The sequence below is a fragment of the Hevea brasiliensis genome, chromosome 2 (genome assembly GCF_030052815.1).
Source record: "Hevea brasiliensis isolate MT/VB/25A 57/8 chromosome 2, ASM3005281v1, whole genome shotgun sequence".
Lineage (NCBI taxonomy): Eukaryota > Viridiplantae > Streptophyta > Magnoliopsida > Malpighiales > Euphorbiaceae > Hevea > Hevea brasiliensis.
Window position 1 is genome coordinate 97,696,838 of NC_079494.1, and position 15,562 is coordinate 97,712,399.

Genomic DNA, 15,562 nt, shown 5'->3' on the forward strand with positions numbered 1-15,562 from the left:
CCTAATTAATTAATTAATTAAACTCTTTAATTAATCAATTAAATCACATTTTACTTGGTGATTAACTTGTGTAGATGTGTGACATACTAGGCTCATTACTTATTGGCAATGAGAAATGATATTATCTCTTAATATCATTAGAATTTTTTCTTACCTTAAATGATTTTTCTAAATCATTTCAGGCATCTCATAGACGATGGTTGACACCTAGCATAGCATGCCATGGCCACCCAATCAGTAATAAGGAATACCTTAAATGAACCTTTAATCATATGTTACCATGCACTAAAATCTCTCCGTTACAAAATCCCAATTCCAGCTGGAGTCATGGTTAATGTCAAACTCCATTTGCTATAAACATTATGTTCTCTTTTAATTCCAATTCTTGATTAATCAGATTTTCTTGTCAAAAACTCTTTTCTGACTAAATCTATCTGTCCTGGCCAGGAACTTGAATCATCAAGAACAATTAAATGAGCATAGGATTTTATCCCTATTTACTTAGGATAACGGATTCCATATTGATCAACACCTATCTCCATATATAACTAGTAGGAGCCAACACATGCCCATATACTTATACACAGTATGAGTATGAAAGTAGTATCAAGCTCAAACCACCTATATACAAGACACCGGTGTTATCTCAGGTCTAAAGATTATATGCACTGATATGATATATGACAATACATTGACAAGAGTAAACTATATGTGCTTGTCATAAGCATCACTGGTTCGGCCTACTTATCGTGTATAAGTGCCTATCATGTTTGTTATGTGGCATGAGACTCACCACTCTAACTTATTTATATCTCATATTAATACTTTGGGAATAAACATGATTACAATCTTTCTAGATAAGTCATGTCCTTTGTGAATTATCCTCAATTGTGAACCAATTTATGATGTTTTGTACTAGAAATACAGTCACTCATATTCTTAATAACTTAATAATAGAATTTCTAATAAAATATCAATGGACTTTTTCAATTACATATAAATGAATTGTGTAAACAGAAAAGTGAAATTGTATTTTATTAATAAAATATTAATAAGATACATACAAAATGATATGCTCTAGGGCATACTACTAACAGCTTATAGATTAAATCTTATGTTTTTAAATATATCTATTTAGTTTTTGGCATTTAAATAAACCTACATATTAGTCCATTCGCATAATAATATAAATGTACCATATTTTATAATAATTATTATTTAAATTATAATGTTATCATTTTTTTTAATATTCTAGGTATATTATATATTTGAATTAAAAGATTTTAATTGAAAATTTTATTTTTATATTATATTATCATATAATTAATAAAAAAAATAAAAAATAATCTGGACATTCTGTGTCTATAGACATCCAGACAAGAAATAAATATGTAGGTTTATTAAAATATCAACAACTAAATGTTAAATATAATTTATTATTTAAATTATAATATTATAATTTTTTTCAATATTCTAGTTATATTATATATTTGAACTAAAAGAATTTAATTGAAAATTTTATTTTTATATTATATTATCATATAATTAACCAAAAAAAATATAAAAAATAATCTGGACATTTTGTGTCTATATACGTCCAGACAGGAATAAATATGTTGGTTTATTAAATATCAACAATTAAATAGGTGAATTTTAAAAATATAGAGAAATTTTACTAAATCTCAGATATTAAATTATAATTTATTCTAACAGTATTTAGGCAATTCTCATTACATTTTTTTGTTACAAACTTAATTTCAGAACCCCACTTAATAAATGCACTAAACGACATGATAGTAAATTGTAATCTCCCTATAAATGTATATATTTATACAAAAATATATTAATTATATAGCATATAGTTTATATTCGAATCAATTTATTTAAAATTGAAATATAATTATCAATTAATTATAAAATATTTTAAATATATAAAATAATGAATGAAAGTTATTTTTTTTCTTATAGATATAATTTATTAAATAATTATGTAACTAATAAAATCTAAAGAAAACATAATCTATAATTGAAAAAGAAAAAAAAAGAGTGGCATGTCAAAAAATTTTAAGATGTACAATGCAAAATTGAAAAGCAAGCTTTTATTTTTAACAATAAAATAAAAAATTAAAAGTAAAAACACCAAAAATAAAAAACCATAACATGATAAGATTATCAATATCTTTAGAACAGTGAATTTCATTTTATTAAAATAAAATTATTTTAATAAAAATAATAATTAAATAATTTAAAAGTAATTAAAATTAAAATAGAAGGTTAAAATTATATATATTGGGGATTGTTTGGAAAAGGTGGGAGAGAAAAATCTGAGGTGAGGGTAAAAAAAGAGAGAAGAAAGGGTCATTGTTCTTGTAAACAGTATTTTAGAGCATCATTTTAGAATACACAAGCTATAAAACTGCGCCATGCTATAAGTGAAATTTACATGCACATATATATTAAATAAATTTATTATTTATAATTTATTATAAAAAAAATTATTTAACTACTTTCGTTTTTCACATGAGTAAAAATATCAACATATAGTTTAGCCTAAAAAATTTAATTTTATGAATTAATAAGTTAAAGTACTGTCTTAATTCATATATTCATAATAATTATAGTATGATTGTTACTTAGTATTTTTTTTTTTTTTAGAAATAATTTATGATGATTAGGATAAATGTAATTATTTAAAAGTTAACAATAATTAAAATAAAATAAAATTTTAAAATTAAATATTAAAAAAATATAAAAGGCAGAAATTGGTAGGATTTAACCAATTAAAATAGGAAGGAAAAAAAAAAAAGAAAAAACACTTAATGAAAATTTTGCAATACTATTGTTTCTTCAAATAATAACATAAAATTGGGTTTTGATATATATAAATAGCTAGGATTGGTTGCCTAATATATATATATATATATATATATATATATATATATATATATATATATATATATATATATATATATATATATTTTGCAGTATTTTTTAAATGACATGAATGTAAATTATTTTTAATTTACTATCATTGTTGAATTTTTATAATTTCATTTTTTAAATTATTTATTTATGAAAAATAAAAATATCTTTTACATTTAATTATATTTTTTCAATTATTTGAAAAAATTTAAATAATATTTTTTTATGTAAATGTTGAATAAGTTTAATTATATAAAAAAAAAAAAGCAAAAGGAAAGAAAAAGAAAATATTAAAGTTAACACAAAAAGAATAAAGACTAAAATAATACTTTCACTATTTAATTTATAATTTAATTAAATTTTATTTAAATTATATAAATAAAAGGTGAGGGATAAAGATGTCTTTTTACTATTTCTAAGAAACAGTAAAAGTATTGACTGGTTTAGTAATATATATATATATATATATACTAGAAAGACAGATGGTTCAGGCCTTGGGGTGCAATTTCCGTCTAAGGACTTGCCCAAGTGAGTCGTTGTAGCTAGAGGGCTAGTCACAAAAGAAAGAGTTAGTCAGTAAAATAGAAATTAAAAAGAAAAAAAAAACATTAAGAATAAAAAAATAATTTTACTGTTCTTAAAAACAGTAAAAAATTTACCTTGTATTGGTATATAGTAATAAAATTAGAATGGATAAAATTGGTATTTTACTGTTTCTAAAAAGTAAAATTATTGTGTGTTTTAGTATAATATAATAATAATAATAATAATAAAAGATGACATTTTTTTTAAAATAGAGAAATTAGAAAGTATTAAGAGAAAAATAAATAAATAAAGATAAAATAGTATTTTTATTATTTTTTAATAATAATAAAAATATTGTGTGTTTTAATAATATATATAGTAGTTTATAAATTAATAATTAAACAACTGACCAAAGTTGAATCCTCAGATACTGCTTATGGGAACAGTGACAGAGGATTTTTTTTTTTATCTTTTAAATTTTTTGTCTTCTATCGTAGTGCTGGGCTTTTCCTTGATAAATGGGCTTCTAGAATATCAGCTTGAAGTCCATTAACTTTCAGTTTGCCAATTTTTCCTTTCTCACTAATTAATTTTGTTTTTTAATTGTCACATTTTTTTTTTAATTTGATTATAATAAAATTTTAATACTATTCAATGATTATCACATTGCTTAATAACATGTCAATTTGAATCAATATAATACATAATAAGGATAAAAGATAAAAAAAATAAAAGAAATAATTTTTCTTGCATTTGAATTTTTTAAATGAATTTTAATAAAAAAATTATTTAATTGATAAAATAAAAGGGTAAGAATTAAAATATACTTTTAGAAACACATCAACTAATTATATGTAGAGGTTTCTCATAAGAGCGTCAATCCATTCAATACTTCATCTGCTACTCCACGCACTCTATCCCTCCCAAATATCCTTTTCTGTTAAATACTTTTATCATTTTTATTTTTTTTATTTAACAATAAATAACTATAACAAAGATAATTTATAATGATATATAAATTAGAAATTCAAATTTATGTTTCACGTCTATATATATACACACACACACACGCACGTTAGTATTAATGAGGGGAACAAGTAGCTCTGAAGAACTTCCTCCTAAATAAAGAGACTATGATTCAACTCAACTCAACTAAGTTTTTATTCTAAAAATTTGGAGTCGGCTTTATGGATTCTCTTTATCCACTCTAAATGATTTTGAGTTAAGTCATCGGAAATGTGTAATACTTCTAAGTCATGTTGTACCACTCTCATCCAAGTTAGTTTATGTATACCCCTACTTTTCTTTCTATTCTCTAACCTAATGTGCTCTACTTGTCTAATTGAAGCCTCTGTATGTCTACACTTCACATAACCAAACCACCTCAATCTCCCTCCTCTCAACTTATCCTCAATTGACACCACTCCTTCATTTTCTTTAATACTCTCATTACGGACTTTATCTAATCTAGTATAGCCACTCATCCACTTTAACATTCTCATCTCCGCAACTCTTATCTTAAACACATACGACTCCTTCAGTGCCCAACACTCACTACCATATAACATGGTCGGTCGTATGGCTGTACGGTAAAATTTTCCTTTCAACTTATTGGGAATTTTGCGATCACATAAAACTCCCGTGGCACATCTCAACTTCAACTATCCGGCTTTAATCCTATGACTAACATCCTCCTCACATCCCCCATCTACTTGAAAGATTAAGCCGAGATATTTAAAGTGATTACTTTGGGGCAGCACTACTCCATCCAAACTAACTCCTTCCCTATTACCAGTTTGGCCTTCACAAAACTTGCAATGCATGTATTATGTTTTCGTTGTACTTAACATAAAGCCTTTTGACTCTAGAGTGCTTCTCCAAAGCTCTAACTTTCTATTGACTCCTTCTCGTGTCCCATCTATCAGAACTATATCATCCGCAAACATCAAGCACCAAGAGATACTCTCTTACATATGTTTCTTTAATTCATCAAAAACTAATGTAAAAAGGTAAGGGCTTACAGTTGAACATTGGTGTAATCCAACTAAGATAGAAAAATCCCTTGTGTCCCCTCCCACTGTGTGTATAATAGTAGTTGCTCCTTCATACATAACCTTCAATACTTGTATGTACCTAATAGATACCTTCTTTTATTCTAACACTCTCCATAAGATATCTCTTGGAACACTATCATAAGCCTTCTCCAAATCGATAAAAACTATGTGTAGATCTTTCTTTACATCTCTATATTTCTCCATCAAGCTTCTAATGAGAAAGATCGCTTCCATAATTGAACGATCGAGAATGAAGCCAAATTGATTGGGAGAGATAGAAGTGTCCTGACGTAGTCTATTTTCCACAACTCTCTCCCACGACTTCATAGTATGGCTTATGAATTTAATTCCTCTACAGTTTGAGCAACTCTGTATATTTTCCTTATTTTTAAAAATAGGTACTAAAATACTCCCCCTTCATTCATCAAGCATTTCCTTTTAGTTTAAAATCTTATTAAATAATTTAGTTAACCATGCCACTCCCACATCTCCCAAACACTTCCATACTTCAATTGGTATTCCATCAGGTCCATAGGCTTTACCTACTTTCATTCTATTAAGTGCTTCTTTTACTTCAAAGATCTAATCCTTCTAGTATAATTCACATTCTTTTCTATTGCTATGTATTCTATATTCTTGCTATTATCACTTTGACTATCATTAAAGAGATTATCAAAATAATTTCTCCATCTTTCTTTAATGTCCTCATTTTTTACCAACACTTTTTCTTCTTTATCCTTAATGCACCTAACTTGATTGAGATCTTGACATTTCTTTTCTCTCCTCCTTGCTAATCTATAAATATCTTTCTCTCCTTCTTTAATTCCAAGTTTCTCATATAACTTTTCAAATGCCTGCGCTTTTGCTTGACTAACTACCTTTTTTGCCTCTTTCTTTGATATCTTGTACTGTTCATATGCCTCATTATTATCAAACTTAAGTAATTTCTTATACCATTCTCTCTTTCTCTTCACTGCCTTTTGTACTTTCTCATTCCACCACCATCTCTCTTTTGAGGGTGGTCTATGTCCTCTAGACTCTTCAAGTACTTTTCTAGCTGCTTCTCTAATCTTTGATGCCATATGTATCCACATACCATTGGCATCCACATCCAGCTTCCATACTTCGGACTCGAGAAGCTCATTTTTGAACTTCACTTGCTTTACTCCTTTGCACTCCCACCACTTTGTTCGAGCTACACTATTTCTTCTAATCTTACTTGAATTGTTCTTAAACTTGACATCCAAGACCAACAACCGATGCTAACTTGTTAAAGCCTCTCCCAGAATGACCTTACAATCCTTGCATAGAGCTCTATTTGTCTTCTTGGTTAAGAGAAAGTCAATTTGGCTTCTATGTTGCTCACTTTTGAAAGTCACTAAATGTGACTCTCTTTTTATAAAGTAGGTATTTGCTAGTATTAGGTCGTATGCCATAGTAAAATCCAGGATGTTTTTTCCCTCCTTATTTCGGCTACCAAAACCAAAACCTCCATGAACATTCTCATAACCTTACCGATCACTTTTTATATATCCATTTAAATCTTCACCAATGAAAACATTCTCTTCATTCGGTATGCTTTGCATTAGGTCATCCATATCTTTCCAAAACCTTTATTTACTCTCACTATCTAGTCCTATTTGTGAGACATAAACACTAATTACATTTATTGTTTCTCCTTCTAGTACTAGCTTTACTAGTATAATTCTATCTCCTACTCTTTTCACAGCTATTACAGCATCTTTCAATGTCTTGTCTATGATTATGCCCACTCTGTTCTTGTTCATCTCATTTACGGTAAACCACAGTTTGTACCCTGAGTTAATCACTCCCTTACTTTTCTCTCCTACCCATTTAGTCTCCTGAATGCAAGCAATATTCACCATTCTCCTTTCCAAGGTATCCACAAGCTCCATTGTAAGTGATCCAACATTCCAAGTACCAACCATGATTCTCTTCCTATCTTATTCCTTCCTAATTGATATCCTTCTATGATATTTTCTATTGCTCTCTATGCCTATCTTGTGTTCTGTTCCGCTATCTATTCTACTATCTGTCCTATGGACTAACTTCTTTACCCATACCCATTCTTGATGTGGGAACCCTTGCTCATTTAACACCACACCCGGGCGCTGACATGGCGCATCGCTTTCGGTGAACGCCCTACATCCTTGCATATTTCTCACTACACCTGGGCTCCGATGTAGCGCGTCATAAGTAGAGGACGCTCCAACGTTTGTATCATTTGAATCCATATCATGAGATGTGACGAAATTTTTACGCTGGTTGTCACTTACCGCAACCCTCCTCCTTTATCCGGGCTTGAGAACAGTTAAGCACAAACTACTTAAGCAGAGTTAAATAAAGGGACTATGACACTATCTTAAAATAATAAATCATATTTAATCTTAAAAGTTAACTCAAAGGGAATCAGTACCTAAAATTTTATAAAAGCACATTACTTTTATTCCAAATTGATATGGGATATTAACAAGATCAGGTATGTCATATAGCAACCAAGGCATCTATAATTAAGGGAATTGCACTTTGGTTTAACCACAGATTTGAACCAAATATTAAACCTTCCCATCTACCGACTGCATCCATTATGTTTCTATGAGGCATACTTCCAGTTATGGATGGTAGGGTTGTGAGGGTTCACACTTTTTATTATTATCATTAGACTATTAGTACAATAGAAAATTTGAGGCAAGAGGAAAAGACATTACTACTGCAATTTAAAAGAGTGGATAATAATTAATACTCCAAGCTTATTGTTCGGAAAAGTCCTTGAACTGGTAAATATCTTCTTGCCTTTGTTTATCAAGTGGAAATGTCTCCCTGCGTAGTTTCAAACTTCACAATGAGTTCCAAAGTCAAAGCTCAAGAGCTTAACTATTTGAATAATTACCTTCCAAATTGAATATCAGAATAATCATTCTCAGCAACCAGCACAGCTTCTTCATGCCCACAAGTTGCAATTATCTCACCCAACTGTTGCACAGAGATCAAACTATTATCAGATCATTAAATTGAAAGAAGGGCAATTGCTGTTGATCATTGTTCTTTTTGTTAGTAGGAGGTCAGAGAAGTGGAAACTCGAATTTGAGTATGCTAAGTGAGTAATATGTCTTCAACCATCGGACCATGTCAAGCTAGGCATTGATCATTGTTTTTTTGAAGTACTCAAATAATGCTGTTAAAATTAGTATTCATTAATGTTCTGTAGATGAATTACCGGTCCAACAAGAGTAGAATGACCCCATATAGGATAGCAGCCAGCAGAATCTCGAGAAGGCGAACAAGTAGCTACGAATAACTTACTCCCAAATAGCTCAATATCCAAGTTAAACTTAAATTCAGGCAAGCGTACAAGGAGTTTGAGGAGAAAATAAATGCCAGAGTCACCTGGTTATCAGCAGCCCTGAAAATTTCAAGTAATGGAAATTTGTTGTTGCAACTAACAATTTTCTGTTTTGGTCACAATATATATATGCTAAAATATTTAGTAGTTCCTGGAATTCTCACCTTGCTCTCTGAACCACCTCCCACAACATTTCACCTGTGCTCATATTGAATGCCCCTGGATAGCATATAATGTGGGCACCTGCAATTTCACTACACAAGTGTGTTTTTGTTGCCTAGAAAGATAAATATGTATATCTTTGCATAATGAGACATGAATTCATATTCATAGATAATAGGGTAGAACAAATACTCAATTATATGTTCAAAACCTTTGGTTCTATATAACATTGCTAGTTCAGGGAAGCGAATATCATGGCAAACTCCCACTCCAATGCAGTTCAGGGAAGCGAATATCATGACAAACTCCCACTCCAATGCAGCCAATATCTGCAATCAAAAATTCATTTAATTAAGGAGAAAATACATATGAATGATAGAATAATTTTTAACACAAGGCATGCCTGTGTCTAGAATGGTAAGATTTTCTCCAACAGCAAAGGTGTCAGATTCCTTGAACGAAATATCTCCTGGAATTTCAATATCAAATAGATGAACCTGGAAAACAAAACCAACTATTTGTTATGTGTTTTCTGAGTTCAGACTCATCTTATATGGACCTGGAGTTGCTTACTTTCCTATTGTAGAAAGAGATGATTCTCATTGATTTCAATTAATCTGTACATGGGTATTTATATACAATTGATTCCTATAATTGTGTTATACTAATTAGGAAGAAATCCTAAATAAGAAATCCTAAATAGGAATACAGAATATATACAGAAATAATATAATGATTGACTTTCCATAACACTCCCCCTCAAGTTGGAGCATAGATGTTAATCATGCCCAACTTGTTACAAATGTAGTCAATCCTAGCTCCATTCAGAGCTTTTGTGAAAATATCTCCTAACTACTCTCCAGTTTTGATATGTCCTATTGAGATGATCTGTTGTTGAATCTTTTCACGAACAAAGTGACAATCAATCTCAATATGTTTGGTCCGCTCATGAAATACCGGATTAGAAGCAATATGGAGAGCAGCTTGATTATCACACCACAATTTCGCAGCGGGGTCTTAAAACCTGTCTCATCTAGTAATTGAAATATCCACATTACCTCACATCTTGATTGTGCCATGGCTCAGTATTCGGATTACTAGATCGAGAAACTACACTCGCTTCTTGCTTTTCCAAGACACCAAATTTCCTCCAACAAAACGCAATATCCGAGTTGACCTCCTATCAACCTTAGATCGATCGGCATCGAAAAACATTCAACATTCAAATGCCCATGATTACCATATAACAAACCTCTTCCTGGAGCTCCTTGGATAGCACAAGATTTGTCCCAAGGCTTCCCAATGAGCAACGGTTGGGAAGACATAAAGCGACTTACCACACTAACGGCATAAGCAATGTCGACGAGTGTGATAAGGTAGTTCAATTTTCCTACCAATCTCCTGTATCTCTCTGGATCTTCAAACAACTCACTATCCACCAATGATTTGTAAATTTGGAGTCATTGGTACACTACAAGGCTTAACACCTAATTTTTCTGTCTCTGTCAATAGATCAAGGACATATTTTTTTTGAGACAAGAAAATACCCTTCTTACTTCTCATAACTTCAATACCCGACAAATACTTTAACAATCCCAAGTCTTTGTCCAAACTGGGTTTGGAGGAAGGTTTTAAGAGATGAAATACTGCAGAGTCACTCCCGGTGATGATAATGTCATCCACATAGACTACCGGAGAATTAGACCCGACCTCAGTTGCTTATAAAATACGAGTGATCACACTTACTCTTTTGCATACCAAATTCTGTCTTGCTTGAATCTCCCAAACCAGGCCCTAGGACTTTGTTTCAAGCCATAAAGAGACTTTCGAAGCCTACAAACTTTACCCAACTCCCCCTGAGCAACAAACCCAGGTGGTTGCTCCATATACACCTCCTCTTGAAGATCACCATGAAGGAAAGCAATCTTGATATCCAATTGGTGCAGGGGCCAATCATATGTAGTGCTAAAGAGATAAACAAGCGAGCAGTAAGTTTAGCTACGGGAGAAAAAGTGTCGAGTAATCAACCCCATATGTCCGAGCATATCCTTTTGCTACAAGGCGTGCTTTTAACCTAGCCAGAACCATCGGGATTTACCTTTTTGTAAATACCCATTTGCAACCAATAGCTTTCTTACCAAAGGCAATAGTTCCCATGTACCATTAGCATCTAAAGCCTCCATTTCCTCTTTCATAAAGACAGATGAGACAATTGCCTCACCAAGATATTAGGGATAGGAGCAGTCTAAAGAAGTAACAAAACACCGAGAACAAGAAGACAATTGATTATAAGAAACAAAAGAAGAGATAGGGTAAGTACATGAACGTTTACCTTTACGAAGAGCAATAGGTAAGTCTAGATCGAATCATGATCATGAGGATCTCCCAACGAAGTAGCCGGTGGAGGATCCGAGTCGGGAATCTCCAATCTCTGGAATAAACATGAACAACGGGAGGCCGAGTAGGTCTAGAGACAAGAAAGCAGTGTGAGAGAGGACTAGACATTGGTTGGACGGTATATATTAAGATATCATCCTCCTCCCCGACTCTCATACACGGATGATTGAGAAAAAATGGAGTGGACTCAAAAATGTAACATCTGCGAAACAAGATAACGATTAAGAGTAGGAGAGAAAGCAGTACCCTTTTTGGATCCGGAGTACCCAAGGAAGACACATTTGAGAGACTTTGGATCCAATTTAGTAACTGTGGACGAACATCACGTACAAAACAAGTACAACCAAAAATACGGGGTTCAACAGAAACAAAGATTTTGTAGGGAACAAAGCGTTATAAGGAATATCCTCATTAAGGACGGCATACGATTGATCAAAAACATGCCGTAGAAAGCGCATGCCCAAAAGTGTTTAGGAACTTTCATCCGAAAAGAAGAGCACGAGTTACCTCAAGAAGATGCGATTTTTCTTTCGCCACGCCATTTTGGGATGGGGTATCCACGGAAGACCGATGAAGAATGCCATTTTGTGTCATATAAGACTGAAATTGTCGAAAAGTATTCTTTAGCATTGTCACTTCTTAATATGCGCCTGAAATATTAAATTGAGTTTTAATTTTATTACAAAAGGCACAAAAGATAGAAAACAACTCGAACGATTTTTCATTAAATATAACGGGTAACACGAGTAATCATCAACAAAAGTAACAAAATAACGAAATCCGGTGTTAGAAGTAATGAACAAGGACCCCAAACATCGAATGAACTAACTCAAAAGGGGATGAAGCCCGTTTATTGACTCTAGACACGAGAAGGCAAGCGATGATGTTTTGCAAGACACGACTCACATTCTAGTGCGATAAAATCAAATCGAGGACACAACTTCTTCATGGTAGACAAAGAAGGATGACCCAATCTACAATGAGCTTCAAGAGGTGTTAAGGTCTGGAGCAAACAAGCGACCGCGGTACATGATTTTCGAATGTAGAGACCACGACTCACGTCCTCTACCAATAATCTGCCGTCGTAAGATCGAAACAAACACCGATCGGAAAAAGGAAATAGAACAATTTAAGGTACGAGTAAGTTTACTAACGAAAGTAGATTAAAAGAGAAATTTGGTAGACACAAAGCAGATGACAAAGAAATTGTGAAGTCGGATTCGCGATTCAGAACCCATGACACAAGAAGTAGAACCATCAACTAAAGTAGAGAGGAAGTGGGATTAGGTAGCGGATAGAAGACTAGAATTACTGTCATGTGATCTGTTGCAAATCAATAACCCATTTGGATGAGGAAGACACAAGGCATGTAGTGGATTTACTGACTCGATCGCGATGATAGGGAACGGTAGGCTTTAGAGATGCACGATCTTGGGAAAAGTGCAAAATCCTCTGCAGATACCAAAGCAGTTTCTCGGAGGAAGATCTTGTAGAATCCTCTGCGCCATATTTGCCATCTGTGATCGCTGATTTTTCCTCTGAAGTTGTGGACAATTATATTTTGTATGGCGTGCTCATGACAATAATAACAAATGACTCCTCTTGAGTCTGATTAGAACTAGCCTCTCCATTACGATTACTTACATTTGCTGTAATTCCTCCTCTACTTCCTCTTCTATTACCTGTTGTCCATTTGGATTACGGCTAATAAGAGCACTCTATGTTTGTGAAGATTGGGTACTCTAAGGACCTGTGTGAATGTTTCATGCAAAGAGGAAATCTCAGAACTGGAAAGAATCTGAGATTTAGCAGTCTCATACTCTGAAGGAAGGCCTGCAAGAAAACTCATAACAGCCAGTTGCTCCCGTTGGGCCTGCTAAACTTTCACATAAGAACTAAAAGGCAATAATACATTAAGTTCCTCATATACCCGTTTAAAATCCATAAAATAAGCCGTGAGAGACTTATTCTCTTTTTCAGCACGGTAGAATGCCTTACAAACATCATAAATACGGAGATATTCCCTTTACGAATCTGAGAAAATCTAAGTAATCCATCAATTCCTTAACAAATTCACAGTGATTAATTAAACTAATTACCTCACTGTGAATCGAGTTCCGAAGCTGCAAAAACAACCGAGCATCCTCCCTTAGCCAAGTTTGTTGTGTATCATCAGTAGGTGGATCTTTAATAAGGTGATCATCATTATCAATGCTACGCAAATAGACCCTATGATCTTACTCCACCAATTCGAACCATTAAGTTTGTGTTCCGTGATCTTAGTCATTATCGGAATCACATCGAAATAACATTCTTATTATGCCATTTGTTGAGACAAAGAAAACTAAGAAACACTAATCCAAAGTGCTTACGACAACAAAATAATCCAAAATCACAAATCAAGTAAATACGAAATAGGATCAGAGCCAAACCTCGGAAGTCCTTTAATGGTGTCTTGGATCGAACAACGACACGGTGGTGGAATGAGGGGATTGAGGCGACTGGCGATGTTGATCGGTCGAAGCGGCGGTCGGCCAAGGTCTCTCTGGTGGGTGGTGAGAACAAATAGTCACCCTAGATAGATGACCTGCTCTGATACCATGTAGAAAGAGATGATTCTCATTGATTTCAATTAATCTGTACATGGGTATTTATATACAATTGATTCCTATAATTGTGTTATACTAATTAGGAAGAAATCCTAAATAAGAAATCCTAAATAGGAATACAGAATACAGAATATACACAGAAATAATATAATGATTGACTTTCCATAACACCTATGCTTAGCCTTGAGCTTTCCCTGAGGTCAAAATATACAGCAAGTATTGTACAGCTGACCCTTATTCCATTCAGGCATAGACCCACCAACAATTGTGATTCCATGGAAAGAAGCAGCTTCTGATAACATAGAAAAGGACGGCGAGGCTTCATCATCAAAATCCTCAGCAAATTTAGCAAAGTAATCACTTGAATAAGGGCAGTTCCACATTTCCTATTGGAATTAAAAATTCAGAAAAAAAAAAAAAAAAAAAAAAAAAAAAACTTCTTTAACAGATGATAAGGACAAATGAAATTACAGCAGCATATGAAAGGTTGGACTTAAAGGTAAGACAACAAGTCTTGCACCTTTCTTAGCAGCAAATCTGATGGAATTATAGGCTTGAATTATGTTTCGATTCTTGTCTAAAGAAACAGATAATTGGCAGAGAGCAAGTTTGAACTGTGCAAAAGCCAAAGTAATTTCGATTATATTCCTTCATTCCGTTTGAAATTCAATAATTGCTAATCTCCAACAAGATCATCAATTTTCAAGTTGCAGATTTTGGAAGCAAACCTTGGTAATAGTAGGTAATTTTGATGGATCATTAAAAGCAGAAAAGTTGGTGCTCACTGGGGTACTGCTGAACGAAGTTGCCATCGAATTCCTCACAAAGGCTACAGCCAAGTTGATGATTTAATTAATCTGTGGCTGTCCATTAATGGCATTTATTGATCTAGATGCTTGTTGCACTAGCGTACAATAATAATAATGTTAAAACCTTAATTCTGTAAAAAATAAAAATAAAAATAAGCCATCATCAGGGGCGGAGCTCTACTAGGATCTCAGGGGCCATGGGCCCTAGCCCTAATAACTTTCATTATTTATTTTCCTTAAAAAAATTATATTTTTAGTTTTTATTATTGAATAATTTTTAATTTTGAAATAAATATAATAAAAATTACATTAATTTATTTAATATTATAAACAATTAATTATAATTTAATATATTTATTAAAATTATTTTACTATTATAATATCTTTTCTATTATTACCTTATGTTAATAATATAGTTACTTTTTATTAATTGTAATAAATTCTTTATTTAAATTATCTTTTAATTTTAATTTAGGTATTTTATTTTACTATTTGAATTTTTAAATTTCTATTTATTTAAATTTTAAACCACATAAGTGTTCATATACTAAGTCAAATTATTTTTTACTATTTTTTATCTTATTTTCTTTTTAATTTTTTTTAAATTATTTAATTATTAAATTTGCTTTAATCATTATTATCTTTATTTAACTAATGATAAAATGAATTTTATTTTATAAATCAAAATTACATTAAAGAAATATAAGACTTTCCTATTAA

At 31.9% G+C, this 15,562-nt stretch overlaps 1 pseudogene; it reads right to left on the reverse strand.

Moving 5' to 3' along the window:
• Positions 1-8,149: 8,149 nt before the first annotated feature.
• LOC110642472 (omega-amidase, chloroplastic-like) lies at positions 8,150-15,051 on the reverse strand (annotated as a pseudogene).
• Between the last annotated feature and the right edge of the window lie 511 nt (positions 15,052-15,562).